The sequence below is a fragment of the Stomoxys calcitrans genome, chromosome 3 (genome assembly GCF_963082655.1).
Source record: "Stomoxys calcitrans chromosome 3, idStoCalc2.1, whole genome shotgun sequence".
NCBI classification, from domain to species: Eukaryota; Metazoa; Arthropoda; class Insecta; order Diptera; family Muscidae; genus Stomoxys; species Stomoxys calcitrans.
In genome coordinates, this window is record NC_081554.1 from 18,370,664 (window position 1) to 18,391,607 (window position 20,944).

A 20,944-nucleotide genomic window follows, 5' to 3' on the forward strand; every position below is an offset into this window, starting at 1 on the left:
ATTTGTTCATAGTTCAAATCGTTTGTGTCTTTGGTCGGTAGCTTTGCGGAGGGCTTGTTGTGATTTTTACTTCATCTTTAATCCCATGATGGATTACAAATAATCCGAATGTTAAAATGTTAGCAACAGCTAAAGATATGCCACAAAGGAGAAATAGTGTGGGCTATATTTGCCCAAAGATGTCCAATGGAGAAGCTGGAGTAGCTGCTACAAATTTCCCAAAAAAAAAAAAAATTCTTTGAAAATGCAACATTCATAGGGATTTGTATATTGTGATTGGAACAAAATTGATTGGCATGCTTTTAAACATTTCTGTGAGATTTAACAGAAAATTATGGGATTTATAGAGGCAACTTTTAGACATTTTGATTTCCGTTGGAATGCTAAGGAAAGAAAATATTTTTCTCAAATTTTTTATGGCTTTTTGTATTAAAGCAAACATTTCTTTTTTACAGATCGAATACACAAGAAATAACAGGAAATACGAAAGCTTGAGGAAATGTAGAGGTAAGTGGAAACTATGAAAATTTTTTAAAGTACTTAGATTTTAAGCATAATAAACGATTTTTGTAGTTTTTTCTTTTTTATTTATTATTAATTTTTTTTGAACATATATTATTTTAATTATTTTTCCATATTACAATGTGATACAAAGCTTTTTGACAATAATGTGCTAATACTGGTTAAAAGCTTATCAATTAAGGTTTAGGTGTAATTCATAATTGAAGCCATTTATTATAGATGGATCACCCTTACCATTTCTAAAACTGGAAATAATCCCTTTATTAACAAATATATGATTGGCTTGAATCAAACTATTTGTCGTATTAACGAAACTACCACACTATCTCACTTTTCGATACAGCCCAAACAATGTTCCTATAGACTTTAAAACTCCGTAATGCTATTTTATAATAAAACTATAACTTCTTAGTCATCCCATCACCCTTTAAGCAATCCTAACCAAAACTCTATACCAACTCCATATAGCCAACATCACCAGCATCAGATCCACTGGCTCTTACAACAAACACAAAGTGCTCCAAATTGGATGCAAATTGCTTGCATTCATCATAGACCATAATTCATAGAGTAATTTCCATTCGAATAAGGTCTCACTTAAACTAATGACTAGGGACCCCATGCCAACCAAACAAGCGAATAACCAACCATCTAACCACCAATCATCCATTTGCTTTGTACCACATTTCGAAATGGTATTAATCGATTCAATTGTCTGTGTAACATCTCAATCTTCCAATTGGAATTGAAGAAAAATGTTAATGTAAGCAAAAACAAAGAGGAAAAATTAGGAAGAAAAAAGTATTAAAACCCAAAACAATAGAAAAATTAATTGTATGTAAATCAAAAAGATTACAGAAGTGAATAATAACAAAACGAAAAAATTACTAATTTCAAACCATAGCCAAAGATTTATGCTGATAAAATGCAATGTTAATAATTTTTAATGCTATTCGCTGGTTTGGTGGATTCATGGTTGCCCAAAACATTGAACATCGAACCAGCATCCATTGGTTATGTTATATGCCTTGATATACCACACAACCATGCTGCCACCACTTCTACCGCCACCAGAAAGCTAATGACTGCAAATTGTTTACAAACGTTTCTGTTTCGAATAACATGGTCACTAATAATAGGGGAGCCACACTTTACACTGAGAGAAAAAATTTTTTTTTAAATTAACTCAGGATAATTAGCTTTATACATATTACTAGCCGAACCGGGCCCGCTCCGCTGCGCCGTCTGCACCATGCTACGAAAATAGTCTGAATTCGCTCGGAGGGTTTAGGGTCATTAACGTTTGGGTGTTTGATATACTCTATTCTCAAAAGTCTTTATTTCAGCCGGATATTGTCATGATGTCCGATTTTGGGGTTTTTCGGGGGTGAGGTGGTCCCCTAGACACTTGGCTCAGAAAAAAATATCAGCATCGCGCTCAAATACCATTTTTAAAACCCATTGGTTTAAGAGGAGTTTATGAGATGAGGCGTCTTTAAACACTTGGCCCCAAAATTTGTTCTCTTTGGGGGGTGTTTTGAAAAAGGGGCTGTGCCCAAATATGGTCCCATATTTGGATATCAGATTCGTTTTATATTCTCAAATACCTTTATTTGAGTCCCACATTGACGTGGTCGGTAAATATGCTCGATTTAGGGGTGTTTTTGGAAAATATATCAACATAGTTCTCTACTCTCAAATATCAATTATTTGTACCCCATATTGGCATTGGCCTCAAAATTGGATATCAAATTAGTTGTCTAAACTCAAATACCTTTCATTTAACCCCTAAACGAGAGATGGGTTTATATGGCGGCTATATCAGGTTATGAACTGGCAGAGTTTTTGGAAGTCATTCCTCAACGATATGTGCAAAATGTAAGCCAAATCGAAGAATTGCGACCTCTAGAAGCTCAAGAAGCCTACTAGAGAGATGGGTTTATATGGCGGCTATATCAGGTTTTGGACTGATTTGAGCCATACTTAGCACACTTGTTGGAAGTGATACCAAAACACTACGTGGACAATTTCAGCCAAGTAGGATCAGAATTGCGCCCTCTAGAGGCTCAAGAAATCAAGACCCAAGATCGGTTTATAATGCAGCTATATCAGGTTATAAACCGATTTGAATCATATTTAGCACAGTGTATGAACAAAACACATCATGCAAAATTTCAGCCAAATAAAAGAGCAGTGTGCCCCCTAGTGGTTCAAGAAGTGGCTTCTTGAGCCACTAGAGGGCGCAATCCTCATCCGATTTTACTGAAATGTGCATGAAGTTATTTGTTATGAATTTAAACAACTGTGCCAAGAATGGTTCAAATCGGTCCATAACCTGATATAGCTGCCATATAAACTGATCTTGGATCATGATTTCTTCAGCTACTAGAGGGCGCTATTCTCATCCGATTTGGCTGAAATTGTGCATGTAGTAATTTGGTATCACTTCGCCAAGTATGTTTCAAATCGGTCTATGTTTTGATATAGCTGCCATATAAACCGATCTTTGGTCTTGAATTCTTGAGCCTCTAGAGAATGCAATTCTCATCCGATTTGCACGCAATTTTGCACGTAGTGTTTTGGTATCGCTTTCAACAATTGTGTTAAGAACGATTCAAATCGGTTCATAATCTGGTATAGCTGTCATATAAACCGATCATGGATCTTGATTTCTTGAGCCAATAGAGTACGCAATTCTCATCTTAGTTGGCTGAAATTTCTCATGAGGTGTTTTGTTATGACTTCCAATAATTGTGCTAAGTATGGTGCAAATCGGTATAGAACCTGATATAGCTGCCATATAAACCGATCTGGGATCTTGACTTCTTGAGCCTCTAGAGTCCGCAATTTTGACTGGAATTTTGTACAACTTCTTCTCCCTTGGCCTTCTACATACGCGTTCAATATGGTCTGAGTCGATCTATAGCCTAATACAGCTCCCATATAAAACGATCTCCCGATTGGGCTTCTTTAGCCCCTACAGAGCGCAATTCTTATCCGAATGGACTGAAATTTTACCCAAAGATTTCTGCTGTGGTCTTCAACATTCAATTCGTTTATGGTCCAAATCGGACTATAACTTGATATTGCTCCAATAGCATAGCAATTCTCTTCTTTTATCCTTCATTTGCCTAGAAAGAGATACCGCACAAAGAACTCGGCAAATGCGATCCATGGTGGAGGGTATATAAGATTCGGCCAGGGCGAACTTAGCGCGAACTCACTTGTGATCATTCGTGTAGCATGATTAACCAGATGACAATACCAAAGTTCCACCAATCCAAGACTGTGACGCTAGACTCAATGTCTCCCATTCTACCTCAAATCATTTTGGGTATCCGTCCAGAAGAATTTTCCAATACATTCAACTTTCCTATCGAAAGCTCCATAATCTCGGGATGGTATGCCCTGGCCCTACTTTCTTTCCATTATCCTATCGCCTTATGTCTCATAGCCGCAGCGACTGCCTCATACTTAGTCCATTGCCCATATTGTATTGTCTGTAGTGCCGTTTTAGGGGTGTTTCACATCGACCACATATGACATTCATCTTTTTGTTGGACTATTTACTTCACCTAACCAATGCCAATGAAAATTCAGCTTCGCAAATTTTTCAAAATGTTTGAATAATTTTTTTCTTGGTGTGATTACACCCTTGAATGCATTTCCTATGTACACTCAACTCTTGCATGTGAGTCAGTGTAAGTTTTGTTTTCATTGACTTTATGCCGCCAAGATCATAACTTTAAATTAACTTTTAGACCATTGGCATTGGCTAGCATTTGGTGGCGTTGACACAGAGGAAAAAAAACTCAACTGCGTATAAAAAAACAAAGCCATACGCGACAAACAGCTCCAATCTAACCAAAAAAAAAAGAACCAAAATAAAGGCGTTTATATGGCCATGTTAGCGATTTACATGTGAACACAGCAAACACGAAGCATCTGGGGTGGGGGAGGTCTATATTGGCAAGATATTTGAGTTGCCAAAAGCTTTTGGGCTATTTGTGCAGTTCGTCTATTCGACGCAGAGGCAAGAGGCTTTTGGCCAACCGCAAGATAATGAATTTTCCGTTTAAGTTTTACTATGGCCAAGTTTTTTCATACATTTACTGCTCTACTCCCTACTTGCCCAGCCATCTGTCTGTCTATGGCATGTGTGAGACGGTGGGTTGCTATTGTTTTTCTGTTTTTTTTTTCTATTTCCAATGCGCTTTGATGTTTATTTTTCTTTTCCAGACTTTGTTGTTTTAGGCTGGTTCACTCTGCACTCGAATCGCCCTGGGGGAAAGAACACCGAGGAAGTCTGTCTATCGGTATGTGTGTGTGTGTGTGTGTTCTAACATTTTTTAAATGCTCGTGAAAAATCCATTGGGAAAAAGTAGGACTCCTCTTGCAGCATTAAGAACACATTCACTTTAAGACAAATGTGCTGCAAATGATGAGGACTTTGGAAGGAGGTGGGGGACACTTTGTGTGTGCGAAGGTATTTAGGTGTGGATGGCAGGCAAAGATGAACAGAAACGTTTTATGTAGAACTATTCTCATAATTTTGCCCATGGCAAAAACGGAACAGATGCTGTTGGTAGGAGAGACATGCTCTTGGAATGTAGGCGCATTAGGAATTAGCAAATTTTCCTCATTCATATGGATAGAAGATGAGGCACTGTGGTTTGAGAACAAGAGAGAGAGACTATTTAAGCGGCTTTAAATTTGCCAAAATTTAAGGTTATAAAAAACTGACGAGATCTAAGACGATCTAGACATGTCCGTCCGTCTGTCCGTTGAAATCACGCTACAGTCTTTAAAAATTGAGATATTGAGCTAACACTTTGCACAGATTCTTTTTTTGTGCATAAGCAGGCTATGCTCGAAGATGGGCTATATCGGACTATATCTTGATATAGCCCCCATATAGAATGATCCGCCGATTTAGGGTCTTAGACCCATAAAAGCCAAATTTATTATCCGATTTTGCTGAAATTCGGATCAGTAAGTTGTGTTAGGCCCTTCGTCAATTTGGCTCAGATCGGTCCAGATTTGGATATAGCTGCCATATAGACCGATCCTCCGATTCAGGGTCTTAGGCCCATAAAAGCCACATTTATTATTCGATTTTGCTGAAATTTGGGACAGTGAGTTGTGTTAGGCCCTTCGACATTCTTCGTCAATTTGGCACAGATCGATCCATATTTGGATATAGCGGCCATATAGACCGATCCTCCGATTTAGGGTCTTAGACCCATTAAAGCCACATTTATAATCCGATTTTGCTGAAATTTGAGACAGTGAGTTGTGTTAGGCACATCGATACTCTTCTTCAATTTGGTCCAGATCGGTTCAGATTTGGATATAGCTGCCATATAGACGGATCCGCCGATTTAGGGTCTTAGGCCCATAAAATCCATATTTATTATCCGATTTTGCTGAAATTTGGAACAGTGAGTTATATTAGGCCCTTAGACATCCTTCGTCAATTTGGCACAGATCAGCCCAGATTTGGTTATAGCTGCCATATAGACCGATCTCTCGATTTAGGGTCTTAGGCCCATAAAAGCAATATTTATCATCCGATTTTGCTGAAATTTGGGGCAGTGAGTTGCGTTAGGCACTTCGAAATCCTTCGTCAATTTGGCTCAGATCAGTCTAGATTTGGATATAGCTGCCATATAGACCGATCCTCCGATTTAGGGTCTTAGGCCCATAAAGCCACATTTATTATTCGATTTTGCTGAAATTTGGGACAGTGAGTTGTGTTAGGCACTTCGACACTCTTCTTCAATTTGGTCCAGATCGGTTCAGATTTGGATATAGCTGCCATATAGACGGATCCGCCGATTTAGGGTCTTAGGCCCATAAAAGGCGCATTTATTGTCCGATATCGCTGAAATTTGAGACAGTAAGTTGTATTAGGCCCCTCGACATCCTTCGTCAATTTGGCATAGATCAGCCCAGATTTGGTTATAGCTGCCATATAGACCGAACCTCCGATTTTGGGTCTTAGGTCCATAAAAGCCACAATTATTATCAGATTTTGCTGAAATTTGGAGCAGTGAGTTGTCTTAGGTCCTTCGACATCTTTCTTTAATTTGGCCTTGATCGGTTCAGATTTAGATATAGCTGCCATATAGACCGATCTCTCGATTTAAGGTTTTGGGCCCATACAAGGCGAATTTATTGTCCGATGTCGCCGAAATTTGGGACAGTGAATTAAGTTAAGCCCCTTGAAATGCCTTTGCAATATGGCCCAAATCGGTCCAGATTTGGATATAGCTGCCATTTAGACCGATCTCTTGGTTTTAGGGTTTGGGGCCATAAAAGGCGCATTTATTGTCCAATGCCACTGATATTTGAGACAGTGAGTTGTGTTAGGCTTTCTGACGTCTTTCTTCAATTTGGCCCAGATCGGTCCATATTTGAATATATCTGCCATATAGTCCGATCTCTCGATTTAAGGTTTTGGGTCCTTGAAAAGCGCATTTATTGTCCCATTTCGCCGAAATTCGGGACAGTGCGTTGTGTAAGGCTCTTCCACATTTTTCTGCAACTTGGCTTAAATCGGTCCAGATTTGGATATAGCTGCCATGTAGACCGATATTTCGATATAAGGTTTTTGACCCATAAAAGGCGCATTTATTGTCCGATTTCGTAGAAATTTGGTGAGTGGCGTTAGGCTCTTCGACCACTTTCTGCAATTTGGCCCAAATCGGCTCTGATTTGAATATAGCTGCCATGTAGACCGATCTCTCGACTTAAAGTATTGGCTTCATAAAAGGCACAATTATAATCCGATTTCGCACAAATATGACACAGTGTCTTAAGTTAAACTTTTCGACATCCGTGTCGTATGTGTTTCAGATCGGTCTATATTTGGATATAGCTACCAACAGTGATTTATACTTATTAGACCTCTCAATATCCGTGTCGAATTTGGACCAAATCGGATCATATTTCGATAAAGTCTCTATGGGGGCATAAATTACCCATTTTTCACCGGATTATGGCAAAATTTGCTTTACATATATACCCGAGGTAGTGGGAATCCAAAGTTCGGCCCGGCCGAACTTAACGCTTTTTACTTGTAAAGTTTTTGCCTATAAAGAGAACCCGTACAAAGAACTTAACGAATTCGATCCATGTTGGAGAGTTTTTAAGATTCAGCCTAGCCTAATCTATTGCAAAAATTTATAAAATATTTATTTTTAACGAGTATTGTTCCAAAAAATTTACTTCTTTTTTTACATTTTTCGTATTGAAAAAAATCTAAAATCTAATTTTGTTTATATATAAAAAAAATTTTATTGCTTTGTTTCCACAGCAATTTTTAAACGAAATTTTTGTTATGTCCTTATTTTTATGAAATTTTTACTTAACCACAGTTCATTTTTCTTTTCATTGTTCCTACATCTAAGTTTCTTTGCTTTTTGCTTTAGGGCCTTTTTGCTAATCGGCTTTTCACTTAAATAAAGTTTCATGTAAAAAAATTGCCTCACCACAAATCTAACCAAAAATGTTTTTAACAATTTCCTCGAAAAATTAAAACATTTTCAAAATATTTTCTTTAAACACAAAAACTCATACTCACACTCAATTTTTTCTCCCTTACCTCCTGAAGAAAAAAGAAAAAACCAAAAAAGAAAATATCCCACTTCATCACCACTACTTCCAAGTTTGTCCATGTACGAGAATGTATGGTCTCTACCATATCCATGTCGATGTCATTTCTTGGGAAAAGTGAACTTCTTCAATTATGCATAGACTGCCAAGACAAATGGTTGAAGAACATTTTCTCAACTCCAACTAATGCAAGTAGAAGAGAGAGAGCGAGAGAAACCAAAAATCTGCCAGAGTAGCGAGAAAACTCTTGAGAATACCCCAAGAACTTTGGTGCCAAAGTTTAGGTCTCCTATACAAGAAGTGCGTGCCATAGCAAGTAAGACAGGACCATAGCCTTACAACAACCACTTTCCAAGTGAAAGTATCCCAGGGAAAAGTATGTGGAAAAAGAAATTTATAAGAGCAACATAAACTTCCACATCAAGCATACGTAATGTACATACTTAAAATAAAGGATACCAAACGGCAGGCATCCCTGCAGGCCAAACTGCTGCAAAAAAAAAAAAAAAACAATCCTGGTAAGCCATATCAGTAGAAGAAAAACTGAACTTTAAGTGGAGTGGGATATGGCCAAGTACCACAAAGACAAGTGCTGGGGTTATATAGTTGTAGCTGCTGCTGCTGCTGGTGTTCTGTGTAATTCAAGTGGTCAGCCACCTTTGCCTCAATCCTCCTTTGGTATCACTGGCGTTGAATGTTATAAAATTGAAATAATTTTAACCCCATGAAAACTTGCTATTAAGACACAGAGGTAAAAGTCTCAAGTGCCTTTCAGGTGACATTAAAAATCACAGCAGCATCATAAATCGTGTAAAGGGTAGAAAAGGGTTACCAGATAAGTATAACAAACAAACCAGTAAGGAAAGGCAAAAGTCGGGCGGTGCCAACTTTATAATACCCTACACCTACCCTATAAACACAAAGAGGGGCTACATCTAATTCTGAACCAATTTTGATGGACCTCGGTGGATGTATCCAGATAGATTATTAAAATTCCTGTATCAAATTTCGAGCAAAGCAAATATGTTCAAAATGTAATAACTACGGTTGACATATGACAACAAATTATCCAAAATCAGACGAACAAATAAATGGGAGCTATATCTAAATCTTAACCGATTTCGACACAACTTTGTGGATATTTTGGAATTCGTCGAGGAAAGCGTTGTACAAAATTTTGTGAAGATTGGTCAATAAATAAGCTGGCAGTAGGTCTAGGAGTGATAATCGGGCGATATATATATATGAGAGCTATATCTAAATCTGAACCGATTTCTTTGAAGTTCACCAGTAATATCGAGAGTCATAAGAAAATCCTTCCTGCCAAATTTTGCGAGAATCGGGTAACAAATGACCATTTTATTGCTGTATTACTCTAAATCGGACGAACATATATATGGGAGTTATATCCAAATCTGAACCGATTTCTATGAAATTCACTAGTTATATTAAAAGTTATAAGAAAATTCTCCCTGCCAAATTTTAAGAGAATCGGTTAACAAGTTACCATTTTATTGCTGTATTACTCCAAATCGGAAGAACATATATATGGCAGCTATATCCAAATCTGAACCGATTTCTATGAAATTCGCCAGTAATATTGAGATTCATAAGAAAATCCTTCGTACCAAATTTCAAGAGAATCGGTCAACAAATGATCATTTTATTGCTGTATTATTGCAAATCGGACGAACATATATATGGGAGCTATATCCAAATCTGCACCGATTTCTATGGAATTTACCAATAACTTTAAGAGGCATAAGAAAATCCTTTCTGCCAAATTTCAAGAGAATCGGTTAACAAATCACCATTTTATTGCTGTATTATTGGAAATCGGCCGAACATAAATATGGGAGCTATATCCAAATCTGAACCGATTTCTATGAAATTCACTAGTTATATTGAAAGTTATAAGAAAATCCTCCCTGCCAAATTTTAAGAGAATCGGTTAACAAGTTACCATTTTATTGCTGTATTACTCCAAATCGGAAGAACATATATATGGCAGCTATATCCAAATCTGAACCGATTTCTATAAAATTCGCCAGTAATATTGAGATTCATACGAAAATCCTTTGTACCAAATTTCAAAAGAATCGGTCAACAAATGATCATTTTATTGCTGTATTATTGGAAATCGGATGAACATATATATGGGAGCTATATCCAAATCTGCACCGATTTCTATGGAATTTACCAATAACTTTAAGAGGCATAAGAAAATCCTTTCTGCCCAATTTCAAGAGAATCGGTTAACAAATCACCATTTTATTGCTGTATTATTGGAAATCGGACAACCATATATATGGGAGCTATATTCAAATCTGAACCGATTTCTATGAAATTCACTAGTTATATTGAAAGTTATAAGAAAATCCTCCCTGCCAAATTTTAAGAGAATCGGTTGACAAGTGACCATTTTATTGCTATATTACTCCAAATCGGAAGAACATATATATGGGAGCTATATCCAAATCTGAACCGATTTCTATGAAATTCGCCAGTAATATTGGGAGGCATAAGAAAAGCCTTCTTGCCAAATTTCGAAAGAATTGGTTAAGAAATAACCATTTTATTGCATTATTACTGGAAATCAGGCGAACATATATATGGAAGCTATATCCAAATCTGAACCGATTTCCATGAAATTCATTAGTTATATAGAGAGTTCTAAGAAAATCCTTCCTACCAAATTTCAAGAGAATGGGTCAGCAAATGACCATTTTATTGCTGTATTATTGCAAATCGGACGAACATATATTTGGGAGTTATATCCAAATCTGAACCGATTTTTTTGAAATTCACCAATAATATTGAGTGGTATAAGAAAAACCGTCCTGCCAAATTTCGAGAGAATCGGGTAACAAATGACCATTTTATTGCTGTATTACTGCAAATCGGACGAACATAAAAACATATATATGAGAGCTATATCCAAATCTGAACTGATTTTTATGAAATTCACCAGTTATATTGAGAGGCACAAATGAATCCATCCTGCCAAATTTCGAGAGAATCGGTAAACAAATGACCATTTTATTGCTGTATTATTGGAAATCGGACGAACATAAAAATTGGAGCTATATCCAAATCTGAACCGATTTCTATGAATTTTGCCAGTAATAGTGAGAGTTATAAGAAAATCCTTTCTGGCAAATTCTGAGAGAATTGGGTAACAAGTGACCATTTTATTGCTGTATTACTGGAAATCGGACGAACATATATATGGGAGCTATATTCAAATCTTCACCGATTTCTATAAAATTCACTAGTAATATTGAGAGTCATAAGAAAGTACTTCCCGCCAAATTTCGAGAGAATCGGTTAACAAATGGCCATTTTATTGCTGTATTACTGCAAATCGGACGAACTTATATATGGGAGCTATATCCAAATCTGAACCGATTTTAATAGAATTTAGCTGTGATATCGGGAGACATAACAAACCCTTCTTGCCAAATTTCGAAAAAATCGTTTAACAAATGACCATTTAATTGCAGTATTACTGCAAATCGGACGAATATATACAATATATGAAAACATGTGCCCATATGGCCCATTTACAATCCCAACCGACCTACACTAATAAGAAGTATTTCTGCAAAATTCCAAGGGGATAGCTTTACTCCTTCGAAAGTTAGCGTGCTTTCGACAGACAGACGGGCGGACGGACAGACAGACGGACGGACAGACGGACGGGCGGACGGACAGACGGACGGACATGGCTAGATCGACTTAAAATATCATGACGATCAAGAATGTATATACTTTACTGGGTCTCAGACGAATACTTCGAGGAGTTACAAACAGAATGACGAAATTAGTATACCCCCATCCTATGGTGGAGGGTATAAAAATCACTCTTCATTTATGTCAAGGGGCCCACAGTTTATCCACCTGTCCCTTAGATTATGGTTCATCCACTCTCTTAGGGTCCGGTCCACCCGGTACTTGTCTAAGGATTGGATCAGTGTGACGTCCCGCATATTGATAAAATTCCCCTCGATTTCAATGCATACCGTCAATGTGTACGTATTGACATTGGAGGATTCTTCTATTGCATGAACAACCTTGTGCAGGGCATTCTCCACCGATTTTCGCCTGACATTAGTATGATCTTTGTATTTGAGCAGTTCGCTGGTTGTTCTACTCTTCATCATGCCATTCACAATATGTTCCATGGTTTTGAGTATATAAGACTTAAGCCTTATAGGTCGGAAGGCCATAACTTGCCTTGCCGGGCTTGGGTATAAATACCAGCCTTGCCTCCTTTCGGAGTATATGCAAGTCCTAGGTACGCTGAGTAGGTAAGACTTAAGCCTGATAGGTCGGAAGGCTATAACATGCCTTGCCGGGCTTGGGTATTAATACCAGCCTTGCCTCCTTTCGGGGAGTATATGCAAGTCGCTGTGGTACGCTGTGGAAATAGTGGCCAGCTGGGGCGCCAGATGGTCGACCTCATTCTTTATTAACGCCCGACATATTCCATCTGGTCTGGGTGAAGCTGGTTGGAAGCTCTTAATGGCTTCATTTACCATTATTTCTGTCATAGTACGACACATTACATTTCAGTATTGAAATTTTCATTTTGGAGAGAAATACTTTTCATTTTGGAGAGATTTACTTTTCATTTTGGAGAGATTTGTAGATTCTAGTGAGTTCAGCAACTGGCCTATAGGCGGTGAATATTGGTCTCCTCGGTGGTAAAAAAATTGTACAATGCCTGCAAAGAAAGATTTTTCGCAATTTTCTGCAAAAAAAACTGTAAAATTCAAATTCCCAGATTTTTTCAAAAATCCCCAAAATCCCCTTATATAAAAAATGCTAAAAATAATGGGTTCTGATATTTTCAACATTTCTCTGACATTGTCCATTGTTATTGAAAACTACAGCAGTTTTTATATTCCAATTAAATCTCCTAACTTCGACTGCCTTTCTCCGACACATGCAGCAAAGGTCAGAATACTTTCAAGTGCCTACCACACATTCTAACAACCATCACCTCATCAGACAACTGAAATGTCATGCATTCACATTCCAACCGTCCTATTCAAACTTTTTTGCTGTCTGCATTCTTCGAATTCATGGTTATAGTTAAGTTGCTGAAATCTCCATTTGCATTTTGCTTAAAGAGAATGCTTTTCGCTTTTTCTTGCGAGCCAAGAAACTTCTTTCGAGCTCGGCACTAGAAAATACAGGATTTGAAATATATTCAACATCAACGTAAATTCCTGCATGATGATACCCACAACATAAACTCTAGCAATGGTTCATCATGCCATTCATAGGTAGATAAATGGAAACCACACGGAACATAATTCATCATCATTTTCTTGCCTTTGTGAATGGAAAGGATGTTGAGCTGTTAAAATGTATTTAAACTCTGGTTCGGAAGGAGAGTTACTTTCTATGGTGCAGCTAAGAGGATTTAGAAAAAAGAAAATTCAAGGAAATTTTACTTTAAATGGCTTAGTTGGAAACCAATTTAACCTAAGTCCGTTTTTATACCCACCACCGAAGGATGGGGGTATATTCATTTTGTCATTCCGTTTGCAACACATCGAAATATCCATTTCCGACCCTATAAAGTATATATATTCTTGATCAGCGTAAAAATCTAAGACGATCTAGACATGTCCGTCCGTCTGTCCGTCTGTCTGTTGAAATAACGCTACAGTCTTTAAAAATAGAGATATTGAGCTGAAATTTTGCACAGATTCTTTTTTTGTCCATAAGCAGGTTAAGTTCGAAGATGGGCTATATCGGACTATATCTTGATATAGCCCCCATATAGACCGATCCGCCGATTTAGGGTCTTAGGCCCATAAAAGCCACATTTATTATCCGATTTTGTTGAAATTTGGGGCAGTGAGTTGTGTTAGGCCCTTCGACATCCTTCGTCAATTTGGCTCAGATCGGTTCAGATTTGGATATAGCTGCCATATAGACGGATCCGCCGATTTAGGGTATAAGGCCCATAAAAGCCACATTTATTATCCGATTTTTCTGAAATTTGGGGCAGTGAGATGTCTTAGGCCCTTCAACTTCCTTCGTTAAATTGGTCCAGATCGGTTCAGATTTGGATATAGCTGCCATATAGACCGTTCCTCCGGTTCAGGGTCTTAGGCCCACAATAGCCACATTTATTATCCGATTTTGATGAAATTCGGGACAGTGAATTGTGTAAGGCCCATCGACATCCTTCGTTAATTTGGCTCAGATCGGTCCAGATTTGGATATAGCTGGCATATAGATCGATCCTCCGATTTATGGTGTAAGGCCCATAAAAGCCATATTCATAATCCGATTTTGCTGAAATTTGGGACAGTGAGTTGTGTTAGGCCTTTGACATATTTCTTCAATTTGGTCCAGATCGGTTCAGATTTAGATATAGCTGCCATATAGACCGATTTCTTGATTTATGCTTTTGGGCCCATAAAATGCTCGTTTATTGTCCGATGTCGCCGAAATTTGGGACAGTGAGTAAGGTTAAGCCCCTTGATATACTTCTGCAATATCGCACAGATTGGTCCAGATTTGGATATAGCTGCCATATAGACCGATATCTAGGTTTTAGGTTTTGGGCCCATAAAAAGCGCATTTATTGTCCGATGTCGCTGAAATTTGAGACAGTGAGTTTGGTTAGGCTTTCCGACGTCCTTCTTAAATTTTTCCCAGATCAGTCCAGATTTGCATATAGCTGCCATAGGTTTAGGGCCCATAAAAGAGGTTTAGTTTAGGGCCCATAAAAGAGGCATTTATTGTCCGATTTCACCGAAATTTGGGACAATGCTTTGTGTTACGCTTTTCGACATGTTTATGCAACTTGGCCCAAATCGGTTCAGATTTGGATATAGCTGCCATGTAGACCGATATCTCGATTTAAAGTCTTGGCCCCATAAAAGACCCATTTATAATCCGATTTCACTGAAATTTGACACAGCGACTTATGTTCGGCTTTTCGACATCCGTGTCGTATATAGTTCAGATCGGTATGAGGTATATGAGTATAAGGTATGAAATTTTCACCGAATTTTGATGAAAGGTGGTTTACATATATACCCGAGGTGGTGGGTATCCAAAGTTCGGCCCGGCCGAACTTAGCGCCTTTTCGTCCTCTCCCATATAGTGAAGGGTAAAAAATGCTCTTAGTACATTTTCCTTTTTACCAAACACCTCTTACATGCTAAAATTTTGACTTTTTTTTAGATTTTTTGTTTTGTCACCATGATAGTCACCGGCTGTTGATAATGATGATAATGTCTCTACTTCTGCTGCTGCTGCCTCGGTTGTTGTTTGTTGTTTTTGTTATTATTACCGCTTACTTGCAAATCTGTTAAATTCATTATATGTTCCCCAACATTGCGGTGATAAATCTCTACGTGCTGTGAAATTTCAAGGCATTTTTATTATTAGCATAGCATGTCCCAGGCCCAAACAGTGTGTGGTGTGAGTTCTTCATCGTTGTATAATCATGGGAGAAAATAAGCATTAGCCATAAGTCCTTGTAGGTCCTTGAGCGACAGTGAGAGAATATTTGGAAATTATGACACTCCAAGGATGAAATGAAATGACTTGTCAGTTAAGAAGATGGTGTAAACTTGTGGTGTAGACAAAAGTCATAAATTTTGAACGTGAGCCAAATAAAAATGGAACGTTAAATACATTGTATTACACAGCTCTACTTATTGTTAAAGAGAAATGTGTGTCCCAATGATATAGTTTGTATTTGGTATATTGATAAAATAGATTTTTTATTAAGAAAATTGGTTAATAAGTTGTAAAGACTATTGAGCCATGTATTATACCCACCACCATAGGATGGGCGTATACTAATCTAGTAACACCTCGAAATATACGTCTAAGACTCCATAAAGTATATATATTCTTCAACGTCTCGTCATTCTAAATCGATCTATCCATGTCCGTCCGTCCGTCTGTCAAAATCACCATAGATGTCGAACGCGTAAAGCTAGTCGCTTGATATTTTCTTAGTTACTTAATATCGATCTAGGTCGTTGGAAAGAGCAAATGGCCCATATCGGTTCAGATTTAAATATAGTTCCCATATAAACCCATCTCCCGATTTTACTTCTTGACCCCCTGGAAGTCGCAATTTTTGTCCGATTTGGCTACAATTTTGCACAAAGTGTTCTGTTATGACTTCCAACAACTGAGCCAAGTACGGTCCGAATCGGTCTATAACGTGATATAGCTCCCATATAAACCGATCTCCCGATTTGACTTGATGAATCTGATGATTGGGATCTGCTGTCATGCAGGCCGCTCCATCCTCAAAGTCCGACCAGGACCAAGTTGTACTCAAATGATAGATCTGTAGGAGAAGAGAAGAATCTGATACCAAAATTTGGGGAAGTATCTAGGTCGCTCAACTAAAAACTCCGTTAAGGATTTCGACGAGAGTAAAACTACTCACTATACCAAATTCCGTCAAGGATAAGTGGAAGTCAAATAAAAGTGCTTTAGAGTAAACTACGAATGTCGTATACATAATTAGAGCAAAGAATGTGGTGGACTGTCCAATAAAAACAAGTTCAGCCGGGCCGAATCTTATATACCCTCCACCATTGATCACATTTGTCGAGTTCTATGCGCGGTATCTCTTTTTAGACAAACATAGAATATTGAATAAGAACTGTAATGCTATTGGAACTATATCAAGTTATAGTCCGATTCGGACCATAAATAAATGCTGAACATTGTAGAAGTCATTGTGTAATATATCTGCTCATTCGGATAAGAATTGCGCCTTGCAGGGACTTAAGAAGCAAAATCGGGATATAGGTTTATATGGGAGCTGTATCAAGCTATTGATCGATTGAGACCATATTAGACAAGTATATTGAAGGTCATAAGAGAAGCGGTGTTCAGCCAAATCGGATGAGAATTGCGCCCTCTAGAGGTTCAAGAAGTCCAGATCCCAGATCGGTTTTTATGACAGCAATATCAGGTTCTATACCGATTTACGTCATACTTAGCACAGTTATTGGAAGTCATAACACAACACCTCATGCAAAATTTCAGCCAAATCGGATGAGAATTGCCCGCTCTATTGGCTCAAGAAGTCAAGTTCCAAGATCGGTTTATATGACAGCTATACCAGATTATGAACCGATTTGAATCATACTTAACACAGTTGTTGAAAGTGATACCAAAATACTACGTGCAAAACTTCAGTTAAATCGGACGAGAATTGCGCCCTGTAGAGGCTCAAGACGTCAAGACCCAAGATCGGTTTATATGGCAGCTGTATCAAAACATGGGTCGATTTGGCCCATTTACAATACCAATCGACCTACACTAATAAAAAGTATTTGTGCAAAATTTCAAGCAGCTAGCTTTACTCCTTCGAAAGTTTGAGTGCTTTCGACAGACAGACAGACGGACAGACGGACGGACAGGCGGACAGACAAACGGATCGAGTTAAAATGTCACGACGGTCAAGGATATATACTTAGACGCATATTACGAGATGTTACAAACAGATGTCCATGTGTTCGTAAGTCTGTTGAAATCACGCTACAGCCTTTAAAAATATAGATATTTAGCTGAAACTTTGCACAGATTCTTTGTTTGTGTACATAGGCAGGTTATGTTGGATGGGCTATATCGGACTATATCTTGGTATAGCCCCCATATAGGCCAATCTGCCGATTTAAGGTCATAGACCCCTAAAAGCCACATTTATTTTCCGATTTTGTTGAAGTTCGGGACAGTGAATTGTGTAAGGCTACCCGACATCCTTCTTCAATTTGACACCGATCGCTTCAGATTTGGGTACGGTTGCCATATAGACCGATCTTTCGATTTAAGGTTTTGGGCCCATACATGGCGCATTTATTGTCCGATTTCGCCGATATTTGGGACAATGAGTTGTGTTAGGCTCTTCGACATCCCTCTTCAATCGGTTCAGATTTGAAAATGGCTGCCATATAGACCGATCTCATGATTTAAGGTCTTGGGCTCATTAAAAGAGTATTTATTGTACGATGTTGCCGAATTTTAGGACAGTGATATGTGTTAGGGCCTTCGTCATTCATCTTCAATTTGGTCCAAATCGGTCTAGATTTGAATATGGCTGACATATGGACCGATTTCTCGATTTAAGGTCTTGGGCCCATAAATGGCGTATTTAGAGTCCGTTTTCGCTGAAATTTGGGACAGTGAGTTGTGTTAGGTCCTTCGACATCTTTCTTCAATTTGGACCAGATCGTATAGATTTGGATATAGCGACCATATAGACCGATCTCTCGATTTAAGGACTTTGGCCTATAGAAGTCGCATTTAGAGTCCGATTTCGTCGAAATTTGGGACAGTGAGTTGTTTTAGGTCCTTTGACATCTTTCTTCAATTTGGACCAGAACGGTTCAGATTTGGATATAGCTGCCATATATATCGATCTCTCGATTTAAGGTCTTGGGCACATAGAAGTCGCATTTATTATCCAATTTCGCCGAAATTTGGGACAGTGAGTTGTGTTAAGCCCTTCGACATCCCGCTTCAATTTTTCACAGATCGGTTCAGATTTGGATATAGCTGCCTTATAGACTGATCTTTCGATTAAGGGTTTTGGTCCCATAAAAAGGGCGTTTACTATCCGATGTCGCCGGAATTTGGAACAGTGAGTTTAGTTAGGCCCCTCGACATCTTTCTTTAAATTGGCCCAGATCGGTTGAGATTTGGATATAGCTGCCATATATACCGATCTCTCGATTCAAGGTCTTGGGCCCATAAAAGGCGCATTTGTGGACCTATTTCGCCGAAATTTGGGACAGCGAGTTGGTTTGGGCCCTTAAACATCCTTCTTCAAATTGGCTCAGGTCGGTTCAGATATGGATATAGCTGCCATATATACCGATCTCTCGATTCAAGGTCCTGGGCCCATAAAAGGCACATTTGTGGACCGATTTCGCCGAAATTTGAGACAATGAGTTGTGTTAGGCCCTTCGACATCCTTCTTGAGTTTGGCTCAGATCGGTATAGATTTGGATATAGCGGCCATATAGACCGATCTCTCGATTTAAAGCTTTGGGCCAATAAAAGACCCATTTATTGCCCCATTTTGCCCAAATTTGGGACAGTGAATTGTGTTAAAAGCCACATTTATTATCCGATTTCGCTGAAATTTGGGACAGTGAGTTGTGTTAAGTCCTTCGAAATCTTTCTTCAATTTGGACCAGATCGGTATAGATTTGGATATAGCGGCCATATAGACCGATCTCTCGATTTAAAGCTTTGGGCCCATAAAAGTGGCATTTATTGTCCGATTTCGTCGAAATTTGGGACAGTGAGTTGTGTTAGGTCCTTCGACATTCGTCTTCAATTTGGCTCAGAGCTGCCATATAGACCGATCTCTCGATTTAAAGCTTTGGGCCAATAAAAGGCGCATTTATTACCCGATTTCGCTGAAATCGAATTATCGGATTATGACGAAAGGTGGTTTACATATATACCCAAGGTGGTGGGTATCCAAAGTTCGGCCCGGCCGTACCTAACGCCTTTTTACATGTTACATGTACTAAAACATATTTAATTGCGAGTACACCAAGTCAAGACTGTGAACCCTAAATTATTTTCCCTTGCAAAATCTTCATACAAAGTCCACCAACAAGCAATAACTGTGCAAATTTTCTAATTTACCTTAGATATATGGGGCAATTTGCTCAACCCCTGTTGATAAAATCCAAGACAAAATCTTCCCTTTTTTAAAATTCTACTTTGTTTTCAGTCTCTCTCTATCTCCCTCTCTCTGGAGAATAGTGATTACCTAATTCGATTTTCAAAATCATTGCAATCTCCAGTACGTTCGCACAATGAGTACTTCATCATGGCCATCATCATCAGCATTCAACATCGTTGTTCGTCCTTACATTGTTGAAATACTTCAACACTTTAAACACTTAACATTAGCAACACTTTTATACGAGCAAGCCCCTTAACAAAGTTGCCGGGACAATTGACTACATAGTGTACAGAGAGGATTTTATCATTCGTGGTTCTGACAAACACACAATTCAAACACACACCATTACACTAACTATGGTATGGTACTAAGTCGCTCATTAGAGCAACCCTTATTTTATGGTTGAATTACGTTTTAAAATTTATTTGTTCCCTTTTAAATTAACTCTGACAACAACAACAATAATACGGGAGAAGTTTAAATTTATACCCCGAAACTCCCCCCATTCGCCGCCATACGTCACAAGTAGTTTCCCAGCAACAATGCCAGCCAAGAATTGTTGTGGGGACATATCTCATTAGAAAAGGTTACGACTTGGTTGTAATATTTTACACACGCACTAAACGTAAAATGCGAGGGAGTTTCCCACTTGTCGATCTTCGATATAGAGGAGGGAGGAGAAATGTAATAAATCTTATTTGGTAAATTGTTTTTAGGGGTAGCTGGCTAAATGGCCTTGTACAGGATGTTGGAGGGAAAATAATGGCAATATAACCGATGAACCGGGTAAAAAATAAATAAACGAAATTTGCAAGTACAACAAGTAAAAAGGCGTTAAGTTCGGCCGGCCCGAACTTTGGATACCCACCACCTCGGATATATATGTAAACCACCTTTCGTCAAAATCCGGTGTCCCATACCAGCTATATCGAAATATGATCCGATTTGGACCAAATACTAATAAGTACAAGTCATTGTTCAATTGTGTATAACAAAATATTGATCTTTTTAGTAGCTTTATCTAAAAATAGACCGATCTGAACCATATATAACATGGATGTCGAAAAGCCTAACATTAGTCACTGCGTCAAATTTCAG

At 38.3% G+C, this 20,944-nt stretch overlaps 1 protein-coding gene across 1 annotated transcript in view; it reads left to right on the top strand.

Annotated features, from left to right (window-relative positions):
• The window catches only part of LOC106080951 (kinesin-like protein CG14535), a 436,783-nt gene that overhangs the window by 92,550 nt on the left and 323,289 nt on the right, over positions 1-20,944 (top strand). The window contains exon 3 of the mRNA XM_059365110.1: positions 456-507. The gene's annotated coding sequence lies outside the window, so the exon portion shown is untranslated. The remainder of the gene's footprint in view (positions 1-455; positions 508-20,944) is intronic.